This window comes from Carcharhinus amblyrhynchos, chromosome 7 (genome assembly GCF_965287045.1).
Source record: "Carcharhinus amblyrhynchos chromosome 7, sCarAmb.v2.hapA, whole genome shotgun sequence".
Taxonomy (NCBI): domain Eukaryota; kingdom Metazoa; phylum Chordata; class Chondrichthyes; order Carcharhiniformes; family Carcharhinidae; genus Carcharhinus; species Carcharhinus amblyrhynchos.
The window spans coordinates 26,354,607-26,371,170 of record NC_137330.1 but is presented as its reverse complement, the minus strand read 5'-3'; the positions used below and the strand labels follow the sequence as shown (position 1 = coordinate 26,371,170).

The 16,564-nt window shown below is 40.5% G+C and overlaps 1 protein-coding gene across 1 annotated transcript in view; it reads right to left on the bottom strand.

Moving 5' to 3' along the window:
• agpat5 (1-acylglycerol-3-phosphate O-acyltransferase 5 (lysophosphatidic acid acyltransferase, epsilon)) overlaps positions 1–16,564 on the bottom strand; it is a 112,900-nt gene that overhangs the window by 17,759 nt on the left and 78,577 nt on the right. The window lies entirely within an intron of this gene.

Sequence of the window (16,564 nt, the reverse complement as noted above, 5' to 3'; positions counted from 1 at the left end):
CATCTGCAGAGGGAAACAGTTGGCGTTTCAGGTCAGGCCGATGAACTTTCATCAGAACAGGTTGGAATGATGAAAAGCCATCAATCTCAAACATTCATTAATTTGCTTGCGTGCTCTTCCTGTGAGATAATGAGCTGCCATCTTGGCTTGTAGCGACAGCATTTCCAAAAAAGATTAGTTAAAGCATATTCTGGGAGTCCCAAGCACACAGGAAATTATACTAAGCATGCTTCTTTTCTAGTTTGAGTTATGCATCACCCTATCACAAAATATAAATGAGGCACTTGAATGATAGTCAGCTACAATGCTCGGCAGTCAAACCCCAGCACCCAGGAAACACTGTTCAGCTCAACGAATGAATGAATGATTTGCTTCACACAAATGGGGCTTCTCACGCTCAAAAACTCTGCCAACTGATTTGGCATTTGCTATTATTGAAGTTGAGAGATTCAGTCACATAAAAGTTTAATTAAGTAGATGACCACACATCTCTGTGAAGGATAGGAAAAGGTTAAATTGACAGATCAGAAAAGGCTGCAACGGCAGTTGCCTATGTAACCTCATGCCAGTTATCCTGATCATTTCATCCCAATAATCATTCCTCTTCCTTAAAATAAAGTGTCATCGGATCCCCCAAGTAAATTTCCAACCTGCTTGCTTTTATTGAAACAAGCAGAACAGCACCAGTAAGCAAGATAATTATGCAATTAATTTGAAAATAACATCTTGAAATGCAAAAAAAAGCTTTCACAACAAACTTTAGTTCAACACGTTACTAAATTCAAAACCTTAAAATGTCAAAGAGATACCCAATTTATCCACACAGTTCAGCTCTTTTCAATAGTGTAAGCAGATAACAGTCGCAATGTCGAACAAAAGAAAAGCAAATTTAGAGATTTGAAGTCATCTGTGCTGTCAGCAGAAACCCCAACAACCATACTTTTAGTGTTATATTGTAGCCTGCTGCAACATGACATAACTGTCCTACACTTCAATCTAATGAATGCGTACTGCTTATGCAAACTCTTCCAGTTGCTAAAAAAAGGCAAAAGGTATGTCCAACTACAAGTTTCTTTCAAACAGGATTTTTATTGGCAAACCAAAGCTTGTTGTACATTAGAGGGCACTATAGTACATCAACATCTTAGTATGCTCAGCCTCAACACGTTTCAGAGCACCACGGAAAGGTTTTTCCCATGAACAAGATTGAACTCATTAAATAAAACATTAGGTTTTAATTAAATCAGATTAAGTCTAAACTAGCTCTAGTACAAGTCATATTGATTGATTAAAATCTGTTCAACCATGAGAAAGCGTTTCTACGGAGATTAGTAGAAGTAACCACAGCACATTCCATTCTCAAACCCTTCGGACTTTCCAATTATATACCATGCTTGAAACTTCAGAATTAAGACCTAGATTGGCAAAGAAACAAATTAATGGGCTTCAGAATTTAATATCTGCTGCTACACATCATCTGGTAGTCAATAACAGTGGTGCACCGCAGCCACATCAAATGAACTAAACAAGGAAAGTAGCACGTTGATTTCCTCAGTTCAGCTTTAACAAACTAATGGCTACTTTATTAAAAAAAACAGCAGAGTCTGGGTCATTCCATCCATGCAAAGGGATGAACATGTGGCAAATCAAGTCCACTGGGGGAATATGGTAGCTTTACACTTTTTGCCGATGGCTGAAGAGACCAATTTGAGAGAAATATAATCTGCCGTAAATGCTGCATATGAAGTGTTATCAGGTGTCGTAGTTTTTGGATCTTGGCATCTGTTAAGTTGCTATATAGCCACTCATTTTCACGGTACTGCACATCAGGCCACAAGTGATGTTGTTATTTTCCCTGTCGTCATGTCATGCGTACAAGGACCCTCGATGCTGAGCTTCGGCTGTCCTACTCCAACTCTGGGTATGTGACAGTCTTCCATCCTGTGAATGTGCCTGAGCCGGCAAAGCTGCCTGTTTTCTGAATGTCAACACACTTGAAAGAAGTGTTTTTGCAAGGACTGCCAAATTCATCATTTTATTCTTCTGCGAGATCCCAGAATGCACCACAAACAGTAATGATGAAAGCAATGCTAAGTGCACCACATAAAGCTAAGTGCACCACATAAAGCTAAGTGCACCACATAAAGCTAAGTGCACCACATAAAGCTGCATGTAAGACATCCATGTTTCACAGCCATACAGGAAGGTGCTGAGAACACAGACTTCAAGGCAGCCCAAGAGTCAGTTTGGTGTCAATTCATGCACTTTGCGACTCGGCTGGAGCAGATTCCTGAGTATACTGAACTTTGCAACAAGAGACCAATGTCTCTCACTAAGGACGCGTGTGACAGTATGTAAAACTAAAACAATAATTATAATATTGTAAAAACCCACAACACTGAGCCACACAACTTGATTTTGGTTACACTGCTGAGGGAATCACAAAATACAACCATTCATTAGTAAATGAATAGGCAGATTACATCACAGGAGAATTGGACCTTTGGGTTTTATTCTAATATTTCTCCTTCAAGCTACCTGCTGTTTCACAGAAACTGAAGTTAGATTATACTTTCTCTAACATGTACGTACATACACACAAACAACCATAGAGTCCAGCACTGTCACACTGCCCAAATGCTGAATGAAATATTTCTCATTATATTTAATTACTGGACAAGACGCAATACACGTATCTTCTAAACTTTACAAATTTTAAGAACTCATGTCAGAACTGAGCTGCAAGACAGTAGGTTGCAATAATTTGAACAAAACACAAATACATTAATCTTTTCCAACACATTAGCTAGGTTGTCAGTCCTCTGGTTCTCTTATGTTAGTCTTTATAACTGTTCACAGATATCCATGATATTGCTTCTACACATGACATATACAGGGATGTGGTAGTCTGAGGCCTGGGCATTCACCCTTCAAATGCAACTAGTATGGATGTCTGTGCCATGCTACTGGAGCCTGCTCTGCCATGCCAATTTTTTATGCTTTCCTGGATGCATATTCCCTTTTTACCTTTTCATTCTTTCTGGTGGTAAAAACATTTAAACTTCTCAGATGTCATTCACTTTATTTACATGTAAATTTTATGGGAAAGGAGCTTCAACTGCTTGCTCATTTACATTTCAGCTGGAGTACTGTGTGCAGTTTTGGGCACCGCACCTGCGCAAAGATATTTTGGCCTTGGAGGGAGTGCAGAGGAGGTTTACTAGGCTGATACCGGAGTTGAGGGGGTTGAGCTATGAGGAGGGGCTGAATAAACTAGGCTCGTACTCGTTAGAGTTTAGAAGAATGAGGGGAGATCTCATTGAGACGTATAAGATGATGAATGGGATGGATAGGATAGAGGTGGAGAGACTCTTCCCGCTCAAAAAAGACACTAGGACTAGGGGGCACAGCCTCAAGATAAAGGGGGGGGGCGGTTTAGAACGGAGTTGAGGAGGAACTTCTTCACTCAAAGGGTGGTGAATCTCTGGAATTCTCTGCCCATTGAAGTGGTGGAGGCTCACTCGCTAAATATTTTTAAGACACGGGTTGATGGGTTTTTGATAAGAGAGGGGATTAAGGGTTATGGGGAGAGGGCGGGAAAGTGGAACTGAGCCATGACAGATCAGCCATGATCTTATTGAATGGCGGGGCAAAGCTCGAAGGGCTAGATGGCTTACTCCTGCTCCTATTTCTTATGTTCTTATGTACATTTCAGGCTTATTTATCAACAAACACTTAAGCTCAATTTAGATCATTTTATTATGACCATGTTAAGGACACTTCAACTTTTAAAGAAGAAATCCAAAGAACAAATAATTAATTAACTACACCATAAGATATTACGTTTTTGAACAGACGCAAACATTGTATATTGAATTGAATTAAATGAAATATAGCTTGGAAAGACGAGCTTAAAAACTCAGTTCTATCTTTCTACCCAAGAGGTCTCTCTTCTTACAAAACCTTTAAGGTCACTTTCCTGGGAGAGTCGAAAGTGTAAATCACAACTTTCTTGAATTCACTCTTGATTTCTCATTGGTGTTTCAGCTGTTCACCATGGTACATGGTTTTGTGGAAGTCCTTCCATTAGGTTTTGGATATGTGATCTTCCAATTTCTTTACCAACCTCAAGGCTTTTGATTTCACAGCTCCAGCATGGGTTTCTGAAAGAAATGGCGGAGGTGATAGTGGATGCCTTGGTGGTTATTTTCCAGACGTCGCTGGATTCCGGGGAAGTGCCGGATGATTGGAAAACGGCTAATGTTACGCCGTTGTTTAACAAGGGTGCCAGGCAAAAGGTGGGGAATTATAGGCCGGTTAGTTTAACGTCTGTGGTAGGTAAAATGTTAGAATCTGTCATTAAGGAGGAAATTGCGAGGCATCTTGAAGGGAATTGCTTGATAGAGCAGACACAGCACGGTTTCATTAAAGGGAAGTCGTGTCTGACAAATTTACTGGAGTTCTATGAGGATGTGTCTAGGGTGGTGGATAGAAGAGAGCCGGTGGATGTGGTCTTTCTAGATTTTCAGAAGGCGTTTGACAACGTACCTCACAAGAGGTTATTGCAGAAGGTCGAGGGACATGGAGTTGGGGGTAGGGTGTTAGCGTGGATAGAGGATTGGTTGTCAAATAGGAGGCAGAGAGTGGGGGTCAACGGATGCTATTCGGATTGGCGGATGGTGACTAGTGGAGTGCCCCAGAGGTCGGTGCTGGGGCCTCAGCTTTTTACCATTTATATAGATGATCCGGAGGAGGGAACCGAGTGTAGGGTGTCGAAATTTGCTGATGACACCAAGATTGGGGGAACGGCAAATTGTGCGGAGGGTGTGGAGAGTCTGCAGAAGGATCCAGATAGGCTGGGCGAATGGGCCAGGAAATGGCAAATGGAATTTAATGTTGGCAAGTGTGAGGTGGTCCACTTTGGTAGGAAGAATGGTAGGAAGGACTATTACTTACGGGGCGAAAAACTGCAGCAGGCGACGGTGCAGAGGGACCTCGGGGTCCTTGTGCATGAGTCGCAAAAACCCAGCTTGCAGGTGCAGCAGGTGGTCAGGAAGGCGAATGGGATGCTGGCCTTCATAGTGAGGGGGATTGAATATAAAAGTAGGGAGGTCTTGCTGCAGCTGTATAGGGCATTGGTGAGGCTGCAGCTGGAGTACTGTGTGCAGTTTTGGGCGCCGCACCTGCGCAAAGATATTTTGGCCTTGGAGGGAGTGCAGAGGAGGTTTACTAGGCTGATACCGGAGTTGAGGGGGTTGAGCTATGAGGAGAGGCTGAATAAACTGGGCTTGTACTCGTTAGAGTTTAGAAGAATGAGGGGAGATCTCATTGAGACGTATAAGATGATGAATAGGATGGATAGGATAGAGGTGGAGAGACTCTTCCCGCTCAAAAAAGACAGTAGGACTAGGGGGCACAGCCTCAAGATAAAGGGGGGGGCAGTTTAGAACGGAGTTGAGGAGGAACTTCTTCACTCAAAGGGTGGTGAATCTCTGGAATTCTCTGCCCATTGAAGTGGTGGAGGCTGCCTCACTAAATATTTTTAAGACGCGGGTTGATGGGTTTTTGATAAGAGAGGGGATTAAGGGTTATGGGGAGAGGGCGGGAAAGTGGAACTGAGCCATGACAGATCAGCCATGATCTTATTGAATGGCGGGGCAGGCTCGAAGGGCTAGATGGCCTATTCCTGCTCCTATTTCTTATGTTCTTATGTTTCCGTGCAAGTCCTGCACAGTAGTTTAAAAAAATCTGAAAACATCCTTGGTTTCAAACTGCAGCCAAGCTGATTACTTTGAGTTCCGACCACAAAAAAGTCAATTAATATTTTGTTGAGGACCACTTTAATTTGTAGTTAATCAAATCTTCCAGTTGTTTTCCCCCTTACCAATTTTGTCTTATAGTAAATACCACCTCCCATCCACAGGCTGCATCATGGACAACAGATCTAACATTTAGACTACTTAGACTGGTTTTATCTCTTGAGTTCCAAAGTGCTACAAAGCTACATAAAGACCCAAAGCTGGTACAAGAAGTTAACTGCTTCTCTCAAATCTGTCTTGCCTGCCAGCTACGCTTCCAATGAATTGACATGGATAACTCAAAATAAAGAATCTCATGAAGTTTCATCCATCTCCATGGCAATGTGACACACATGAACTCTTCCCAGGTAGAAATGCAAATTAGCTACCTTTGAATTTCAAACCTTTCCTTCATTCTGGAAGCCTCATGAATAACTTCTCTCGGATGGAATAGCTGCATATGTGCATATGTTCTTTCGCTAATTAAGCCCACGTGCCATTTGGTGGCACTCAACCTTACAGCTGTAACCTTATTCAGTAAATAAAAGTTACCTTTTGAATTGAATTGTAATCAACAAGTTTGTGTGGTTTGCAATTATCTCAATGTCCATCGGTGAACTTTCACTTAAAATTCAATTTCTAAATTTAAAAACCTATACCGCTTAAACATATGAAGTGATGACACTAGACATATGCAACAATTGGTGATCAGTTATTCTGTGTCTTGTGATGCCCAACATATATTCTCTTTCCAACCAAGACAGCATAGACTAACCTGCGTGAGGTTACAATGCTAACTGGGATAAATTCCAATCAGATCTAGTAGCTCAAATCTGGGCATCCATGAGGTGCTGTAGTCCACCTGCAGCAGAATTGTATCCCATCATAATGTTTAACCTCATGGCCCAGCTTCAATTTGACAAGGGCTCCTTGAAGCCACACCCTGTCTAATGCTGCACTAATTTCAAGGACAGGCAATCTTGCCTCAAACTCTGGAAATCAGCTCATGGGATAGAATAGAATCATAGAATCCCTAGAGTGCAGAGAAGGCCATTCAACCCATCGGATCTGCACTGATTCTCCTCAGAGCATCTCACAAGGCCCTCTCCCCCATTCTATCCCTGTAACCCCACACATGCCCCCCATGGCAAATCCATCTAACCTGCACATCTTTGCAGTATAGGAGCAAACCGAGCACTTGCAGGAAACCCATGCAGACTGAAATTTGGTGAATGTTACTCATTGATAATAGCTGTCTGGCAATGCTGTCAAAGCCATCAGTTTGATGATTAAGACTAGGTTGCTGGGGCAGTAACTGGTTGAATTAGCATTCCCTGCTTCTTGCAGAAAGAATCTATCTGTTCAATTTTCCACTTACATCAGTGTAATACCTTATTGGGACAGCTTGGCTAAAGGCATAGTTAATTTTTGGAGCACAAGTCTTGCTGGAATTGAGCAATTTATTTATTCGTTTATTTATTTGTGTCACAAGTAGGCTTACATTAATACTGCAATGAGGTTACTGTGAAAATCTCCTGTCGCCACCCTTCGGCGCCTGTTCGGGTACACCAAGGGAGAATTTAGCATAGCCAATGCACCTAACCTGCATGTCTTTCGGACTATGGAAGGAAACCGAAGCGCCTGGAGGAAACCCATGCAGACACAGGGAGGATGTGCAGACTACACACACGCAGTGACCCAAGCTGGGAATCGATCCCAGGTCTCTGGCACTGAGGCAGCAATGCTAACCCCTGTGCCACCAAGAATGAACCTTACCACCAACCCAAACCTTCAGGGCAATTAACGCTGCCACTGCCAACAATACCCTCACCTGATGACTGAATAAACATATGAGCATTTTGATCCATCATATTTAACCTCACCACCAACCCAAACCTTAAGGACAATTAATGCTGTCACTGCCAACAATACCCTCATCTGATGACTGAATAAACATACGAGCATTTTGATCCATCATATTTAATACTTTAACTGTAATTTCTTCTCTGCCAGCCCTGCAATCATCTCAAAGCTCCATTTCTGTCGATGTGCTGTCCCTCAATTACTTCAACCTTAAGCTTTCATATCACACCCAATTGTTATGTATAAACTTTTGAGGTAGCATATCATGAATAAGCAAATATTTTTTTCCAAATCGTCAGTCAGACCAAAGCCACATGGTTTGCCCACCAAGCACCCCCCAACCCTGTCCACCCGCCCCCCACCCACCCCCAAATACAAAACTTCAGCTTCCTACCCCTGCCCAGGGTCTTCATTCAGAGTGCATCTGGCTGACCCCAAATTCTACACAACACCTCACTGCATTATGTACTGCCAAGTCCAGTTTACATCTACCTAAATCTTATCTCATCACTATCATGAACGATCACCTCACTAAGGATGGTTACTTCAAATCCTGATTTCTGATGTTCTGCATACAGCAGTTCCAAGTTCTATCTTTCATCAGCTCCAACTTAACTAAGACTTAATTACGTATAATTTATTTTGCTCTACCATCCAGCCACATCTAACATCGAATGAATCCTTTTTCTAAAGCACTGAATTCAAATTTCTTGTTTATTAAACCAAAGCAAAATGTTGCAAGTGCTGGGAAAGTTAAATATAAACAGAAAGTGCTAGAAAGTCTCCAACCAGAAAGCATCTGTAGAGTGAATGTTAATACTTTGCTTCATTTTATTCCTTGTTTATTAATCAAACCTCATCCTTGACCCTCTCTACCAGCAAATCTATGTAGCAGTGCATGTCCTCTGCTTATTCATGTTTTTGCTTCCCTCTCCCCGTTCACTCCAACAACCCCCAAAAACTCTTCTGTTCAATCTTAGATGGCAAATATCAAAACTTGGCCTTTTTTCTTTGTAATACACAGCTTGAGAACAGCTATGTCATGAATCTGGAGTCAGTTACCTTTATTCTTCTACCTACACTCTCTCTTTGCCCTGATGTAGATTGTTTAGGCATATCCTACTATGTTCAAACACTTTACAGAACATAAGTCGAGAGTTATTGCAAATCACACCTGGGCGGCATGGTAGCACAGTGGTTAGCACTGCTGCTTCACAGCTCCAGGGACCTGGGATCGATTCCTGGCTTGGGTCACTGTCTATGAGTTTGTACATTCTCCTCGTGTCTGTATGGGTTTCCTCCAGGTGCTCCGGTTTCCTCCCACAGTCCAAAGGTGTACGGATTAGGTTGATTGGCTATGCTAAAAATTGCCCCTTAGAGTCCTGAGGTGCGTAGGTTAGTGGGATTAGCATGCAAATATGTAGGGATATAGGGCTGGGTGAGATTGTGGTCGGTGCAGATTTGATGGGCCAAATGGCCTCTTTCTATGATTCTACGAATCAATATGGACTATTTACCTACTTTGACAATTTGTATCGTTAAACTTTCCAGGCAACATTGGCAAATGCCCTGTACAACAATAAATCTTTTCATTTTTTGTTATAATACATCATGTATCTTTGAACTCCCAGTATGTTAAAATATTTTAGCTCCTCTATAACAACAGGATGTTTTGGTATTGTCCATCTCATGAAATTGTGTCTGTTATTCAGGAAGAATGGATACCAAACATTTAGTTCACAAGTTGTTTTCCCATAAGCTGTTAATAAAACAGAACTCAAATACCTTTACGGACAAAAGACTTAAATCATCAACACATTCAAGAAAGGAAATCTTGATACATATAATTAGCAATGGAATGAGTCACTATACTTCTTCCCCCCATCCACAGTACAGTCAACCCATTTAGATTCAATACTTTTGGCCCACTATGGTTTCTGATCTTCAAAGTTTAATTTCACAAATCGACACTGAAAATGTTCTCATTTTCAATTAAATGTTAAATTGACAAGGGTGCCACAAAAATGGTGTAAATACAGCAGCCATTCTGGTAGTTTGTCTAGCTGATCAGGAAGGTCACAGGTTTAATTCCAGGTTTGTGATAAGGTTTGATTGAGCAGGAGCGTGGGTAGTGCATTATAATTATCGTCAGTGCAACAGGGCTAAGCATTTCATAACTCATGACCCTGACGATTATCCATTAACTACAGTTGGGCCTTAAACACGTTGACAGTGGGCAAGGACAGCTGTGATATCCAGCTCCCTTCTCCTGTCTGGGTGGCTGGCATTCTGTCTAGGTTCACAAGTAAAAAGTGATCACCTGGATCCAGTTTCAAAGATAATTAATGCCTGTACAAATGAATCCCAGCACAAATGGGGGTGCCTTTAGTAGAGGAGTGAAGCAAGAGAAGCAAGGGTATCACAAGTGGGTAAGACAATGGATTTTCTACAGTAGAGGCTCAAATCCAGTCTAAGTTGGCCAGGGTACCTGTGTGAATTTCTGACAAGCTTAGAAAAACAGAATTCAGTTTTAGTTGGGTGGCAATAAGTGAAAATCACACAAACGGACAGCTGTAGGAGAAACTGAAATCATTGGTGTTGCCAGCAATGGTGCTTGGAGATTGCTACAATTCTATGGTTAAATGCGTTGTGCGCCTGGGATGGCTCGATTTTGACACAGGCTAATAAATAAAAGGAGAAAATGCACAGCTCACAAGCAGTGACATTCTTTAGAATTTAAAACAGATGCAGGAAGTATATGGTTTGAAAAAAGCATTTGTCTCTTGAACATGACCCTTCAGCAGAATTGATCAGAATCTACTTAACAGAGAAAGACAGACATATACAGATGCTTTTAGGGGACTACAACTAGAAAGATGGGCTAACAAACGTTCTGAGCTTACCAATAGATATTTGTGGGAAAATGGAAAACATGGAAAAATAATCTCAGATCCAATTTGTCAATCATATGAAATTAAGTAACTCTGTTGTACAAATAGAAGAGACTTATAAATCTTAAGTGCATACACAAATCAAGTATGATTGACTTTCTTACCAGGGAATTAACTCAAAGTACCAGTACTTCAATATTATTTTCTACAATTACATTTTAATGATTTATAGTGCAGGCCAATAAGTGGTAAGTATTGTTGATTACCATATTTTAAGGCTGCAATATCATTGGTACCCATACAAAACACATGAAACAAAATGCTTTTGCCATAGAACTTGATTTCTTTATTTTTAAATGCTTTCCCATGAAATGTTGGACCTGAAGAGTAATCAAATTAAACCAAAATGATCAACAACTTCACTAGCAGAAGTGTACAAAGTTTGAAATTCCAATCTTAAATCTGCCTATTGAAAAAGAAACCAATAGTTAATCAAAATAAACCACACATATCAAGATCAACAATGTCACTTAAATGCAAAAATGGAAGTTCATGTGCCACCCAAAAGCTCCAGCAAATGCTTTCAATTTTCAGAACTCTGCACATCATTATTTGTGAAACACATACATTTCACAAATGTTAAAAGTATGTTAATTAACTGACAACATGCTTTATCAAAACTTATAAAAAATGATCATCTACAAGCTGTGCTTGAGCTGCATTTGAAAACAGTGATGATACGCTCAACGTACAAACTATATTGTAGTGCCTATTGTAATAGTTTTGATGGATAGACTGAAAAGATAAAAGATCGTTAAAATCTAATTCCTAAGGTATTTCGTGGTTCACGTTGCTTCTTTTAAGAGTACTGGAGAAGTAAAATTCAATTAATAATTCTTGAATAAAAATATGCCAAAACTCTCAAACTGAATTCCAAATTGAACATGTGGTTCCTCAGTTTTCCCAAAGTATGAGACAATCTATTTCATAGAACATAGAACAGTACAGCACAATACAGGCCCTTCAGCCCTCGATGTTGTGCCAAGATATGTCCAAAGCCAAGATCAAGCTATCCCGTTCCTTATCACTCTGGTGTGCTCCATGTGCCTATCGAATAATCGCTTGAAAGTTCCTAAAGTGTCCGACTCCACTATCACATTCCGCACCCCAACCACTCTGAGTAAAGAATCTACTTTGGACATCCCTCCTACATCTCCCACCACGAATCGTATATTTATGCCCCCTAGTAACGGCTATATCCACCCGAGGAAATAGTCTCTGCACGTCCACTCTATCTATCCCCCTCATCATCTTATAAATCTCTATTAAGTCACCTCTCATCCTCCTCTGCTCTAAAGAGAATAGCCCCAGCTCCCTCAACCTTTCCTCATTAAAACCTACCCTCCAAACTACGCAACATCCCAGTAAATCTCCTCTCCAATACTTCCACATCCTTCTTATAGTGAGGTGACCAGAACTGCACACAATATTCCAAGTGTGGTCTCACCAAGGTCCTGTATAGTTGCAGCATAACCCCACAGCTCTTAAACTCAAACCCCCGTTAATAAACACTAGTGCACTGTAAGCCTTCTTCACTGCTCTATCCACTTGAGTGGCAACCTTCAGAGATCTGTGGATATGAATCCCAAGAATCTCTATTCCTCCACATTCCTCAGAATCCTGCTGTTGACCCTGTATCCGCATTCAAGTTTGTCCTACTAAAATGAATCACCTCGCACTTATCAGGGTTAAACGTCATCTGCCACTTTTCTGCCCAGCTCTGCATCCTATCAATGTCTCTTTGCAGCCTACAAGAGCCCTCCATCTCATTCACCAATCATGGGGTTATCAGCAAATTTACTGACCCACCCTTCGGCCCCCTCTTCCAAATCATTAATAAAAATCATAAATAGCAGAGGATCCAGCACTGATCCCTGTGGTACACCATTGGTAACTGGCCTCCAGTCTGAAAATTTTTCCTTCACTGCCACCCTGTCTTCTATGAGACAGCCAGTTACTTATGAATCGGCCAAATATCGTTCTATCCCACGCCTCCTTAGTTTCTTCATGAGCCTACCATGGGGAACTTTATCAAACACCTGACTGAAGTCCAAGTATACAACATCAACTGCTCTACCTTCGTCTACACACTGAGTTACCTCCTCAAAGAATTCAATCAAATTTGTGAGGCAAGACTTAATCCTCACGAAACCGTGGTGACTATCCCAGATTAAGCTGCATCTTGCCAAATGGAGTCTTTCCATCTATAGTCTGCTTTTATTGCAGGTACATTTTCTATTAGCTTTGAATACATAATCCTTTTCAAAAATCAAGATTAATCAAAATTCTGTATTAAATAAACATGATCAATTCAGAGGCATTTTAGTGGAAGGATGAATGGACTAAATGTTTAACCAAATAGAACTTACAGCACATAAACAGAGACTATTCAGTGTTACTCTACACAAGTCTATTTCCACTCAATTTCTTATATCACCACCTTTCAACTTATCCCTTCTATTATTTCCGAGGTAGTTAACTAACTTCCCCTTAAATCCATCTATGCCACTTGCCTCAACTACACCATATCTTTGCTGCTCAGTTCACTTCAAAGAATCTTCAAGATTGAAGTTACTTTTCAATTATTCATCTATGTGGGTTAGGTTGTATGTTAACAACTGGTGTTAGATTCCATACAATGCACAATTTTAAGTATAGCGTAATAAAGCCACCACTTAGTGCCTTATAGTATAAACAGCAGCTTCACACAGAGGTTCTCAGTTCATGTACCATCCTCAGGTGGAGCAGGACAAAGTGAGTTTATTGAGTCTAGATCTACTCTTTTTTTAATCAGTTGCAAAGAAAATTTAACTTGTGTCAGAAACATGTGCTTAATATTTTATGGCAAGTGGCTTTACAGTCAAAGTTATCAGTTTACTTGCATCTTAAGACATTAATGTCTAAGCGACTGCATTCTTTCTGATGTCGAGAAATACAGAACTATTCCCACGACATTCTCAGTGAGACTGAGTGCATTTAAACTTTGCTTTATACAGGCACTAAATTGGCAGTGCAAACTCAGGCAGCACCTAACCTGACATCACATCAAAGAGGAGAGAGATTCCCAGGAAATGAGCTGAAACAAACATGGATTTCTACCTGGCCTGACCAATACCAATTATTGCTGTCTTAATGCTGCACACGTCATCCTGTTCCAGAGTTTACCTAACAACATTATAGTTGAATTCAGAGTTTCACTACCTCCAGGAAAGAAGATGACAATGGTATTGTCTCCTGACTGGGAAAAAATTAAACCAAGTTGAAAAGTCTCTGGACGTGTTAACAACACTGCATCCTTGTTAAAAGTTGTACATCCTGTATTTTGATTTAATTTAGTATTTCGATCAATTTCAAATTTGCTTGTGCAATGGTTTATATTTTTGCCCTCAGTCTTGCATTCAAAAATGCACATTTTAATACCAAGATCCAAAAGAAAATTACGTAAAACCTAAAAGTCATAACGGCGAAAATTATAATGAATCCACTTTTGCTGTTTGATCCTCAATTTCTTTACATCTTCACTTATAAAACTGAAGTGTGGCATCATATCAACTAAACTGATTACACATAGCAAGCAATCTGCTGTAAAGTAAGTTGACTATGTAACAGTTCATAAGTTTTTTCAAACTTCAACATGCATCAATCTAAATCCTTTAACACTACTGCAATATTATATTTGCAGACACGCCACATACCTCAGTTCTCAAAGGGACAAGACGATTAAATGTAAAGAATGACTGACGTGTCGGCACTCTGTCCTTCTACATTGCATTTTGATTTAAGAACTCAATTTTGTTTGGTGATATTAGAATCACAAGAGGGGAAGATCTATTCAAAGATGGGATCTCCTTTTGAGTCAATGGATGAATCTGTTGTTAGTTAAGAACCTAACCCTGAGTGCATACATCACATTAGAAACCAGTCAGTTGGCAAGCATGCCAGGCACTTGATCGCTCGATGTTGAAACTTGACAGCTTCAAGTTAATTCAACTTATCCAGCAGATGATACGCCTTGGGGGTCTATCAGTGGTTTTGTCTTCCCAGTTGTCTCAGTTGCAACATTTAATGATGGCTTTGGAAATTCTATAATCAAGTATTATATGACTGTTACCATTGAGAAAGACAGGGCAACAGAAACATCAAAACACGAGTACCTGGAAGTCCCTTTCAAAGTCACTCACCACAGGAAATATATTGCTGTTCCTTCACCATTGCTAGGTCAAAATCTTGGAACTTCCTCCCTAACCATACTGAGTCTACCTACACCACATGGACTGCAGCAGTTCAAGGCGGTAGCTCACCACTACCTTCTGAGAGGCAGTAAAGAATGGGCAATAAATGCTGGCCGAGCCCGCAATGCCCATATCCCCCAAATGATTTTTTAAAAAAGAATGCATAGGTCAAATTCAGACCAACAGAACTAGACATTTTATGATTGTGACCTCAATTTCAATAACATTGCAACATTTCTGATCAGGATTAGGTACTCCACGGCACTCGTCATGCCACCGTGAAAATGCTCCAATTGCTCAATACAGCATCAGCAGCAGAGCCTGGACACCAACCCATAGAGTAACGGTGACATGGGTAATAATTTGACAAAGAGCGTCTTCCAGTAACAGAGGAACCCTTTGTTCTCGCCAGATCTCTAGTCTAGTTTGGTGAAGATGGAACATGCAAACCAGTGAATAATATTCTGACATTCTCTTGCAGGATGCCCAAAGTGGATACTGCCCTTAGTTATGACAGTATGTAAAAGCATACTAACCAGACACAAGAATTTGCCTTTGACCATTGTCAAGTTTGAAAGGCAAAAATGCTACTGATTGAAGAGGACAGACAGAAAGCATGAGGATGGAAATCCTCCAATGAATCATGTATAAGCAGCATGTTGTGAAAGTTTTTATCTGCAAGTTTGTTTTCAGGCGAATGTTGAAGAAGCCATTCTCTACCAAGTACCAAATGTAAATAAGTTCTTGAAAGCCCAAATAGTTCCACAGTAAAGAGTATGCTGAAGAGAATTGGGATAAGAACATACCTTGTTTGATATGTTAGTGATGATATATCACCTTGCTTGGGTCATGATGACAACACGTAACATACAAACAATGTTCACAAATATGATATACTATAATAGGTTTCTTGCAGACAACAGCAATTGTTTCAGAAGGTATTACTGACAAATTAGGTGGGCAGCACACAAAAATCCTCTTCCTCTATTTCACATAAATGTGCCAACCAATTAAAACGCTCCACAGCCCAGACAGGGCCTTGTAAGATTTAAAGCATCAGGCAAAAGAAAAGCAATTTAGATGACAGAACAGATGTACAACTTTAATTTTATACCTACAGAATATAGGTATAAATTCTGTATATATACAGAATTTCACTTACATGGCACCTTTCACAACCTTGGCATCCCATAATACTTTACAACTGGTGAAGTACTTTTAAAGAGTATTGGCTGTTGAAATGTGGAAAACGTAGCAGCCAATATGGACACAGCAAGCTCCCACGTACACCAATGTGGTAATGACTGGATTATATGTTTTTCTGGTTTTGTCTGGAAGATACATTGACCAGGGCACCAGGGATAATTCCCTGCTTTTTGCTCTTCTTTGAAATAGTCCTGTAGAATCTTTTACATTGATCTGCAGGGGCAAATGGGGGCTCAGCTTAACATATCCCAACATTAAATTGTTCTTCTAATTTTCTTCAGGACCTGACAGTTACCGGATCTGAAACAAAACGATAAAAACTCTTGAAAACAAATCGGTTGATCTTGCATTGAATTACAGACACTAGTCTTTCAATACCTGGGGGTTGAATCTAAATGCAATCCACACCAATGGGATTCAAAGTCTCAGCTCACAAGCTGTAAGGTTCCCATATATATCAAACTCAATCTCAATTGTGTCCCGAGTTGGCATGGACCTACAGCACAAAATTGGG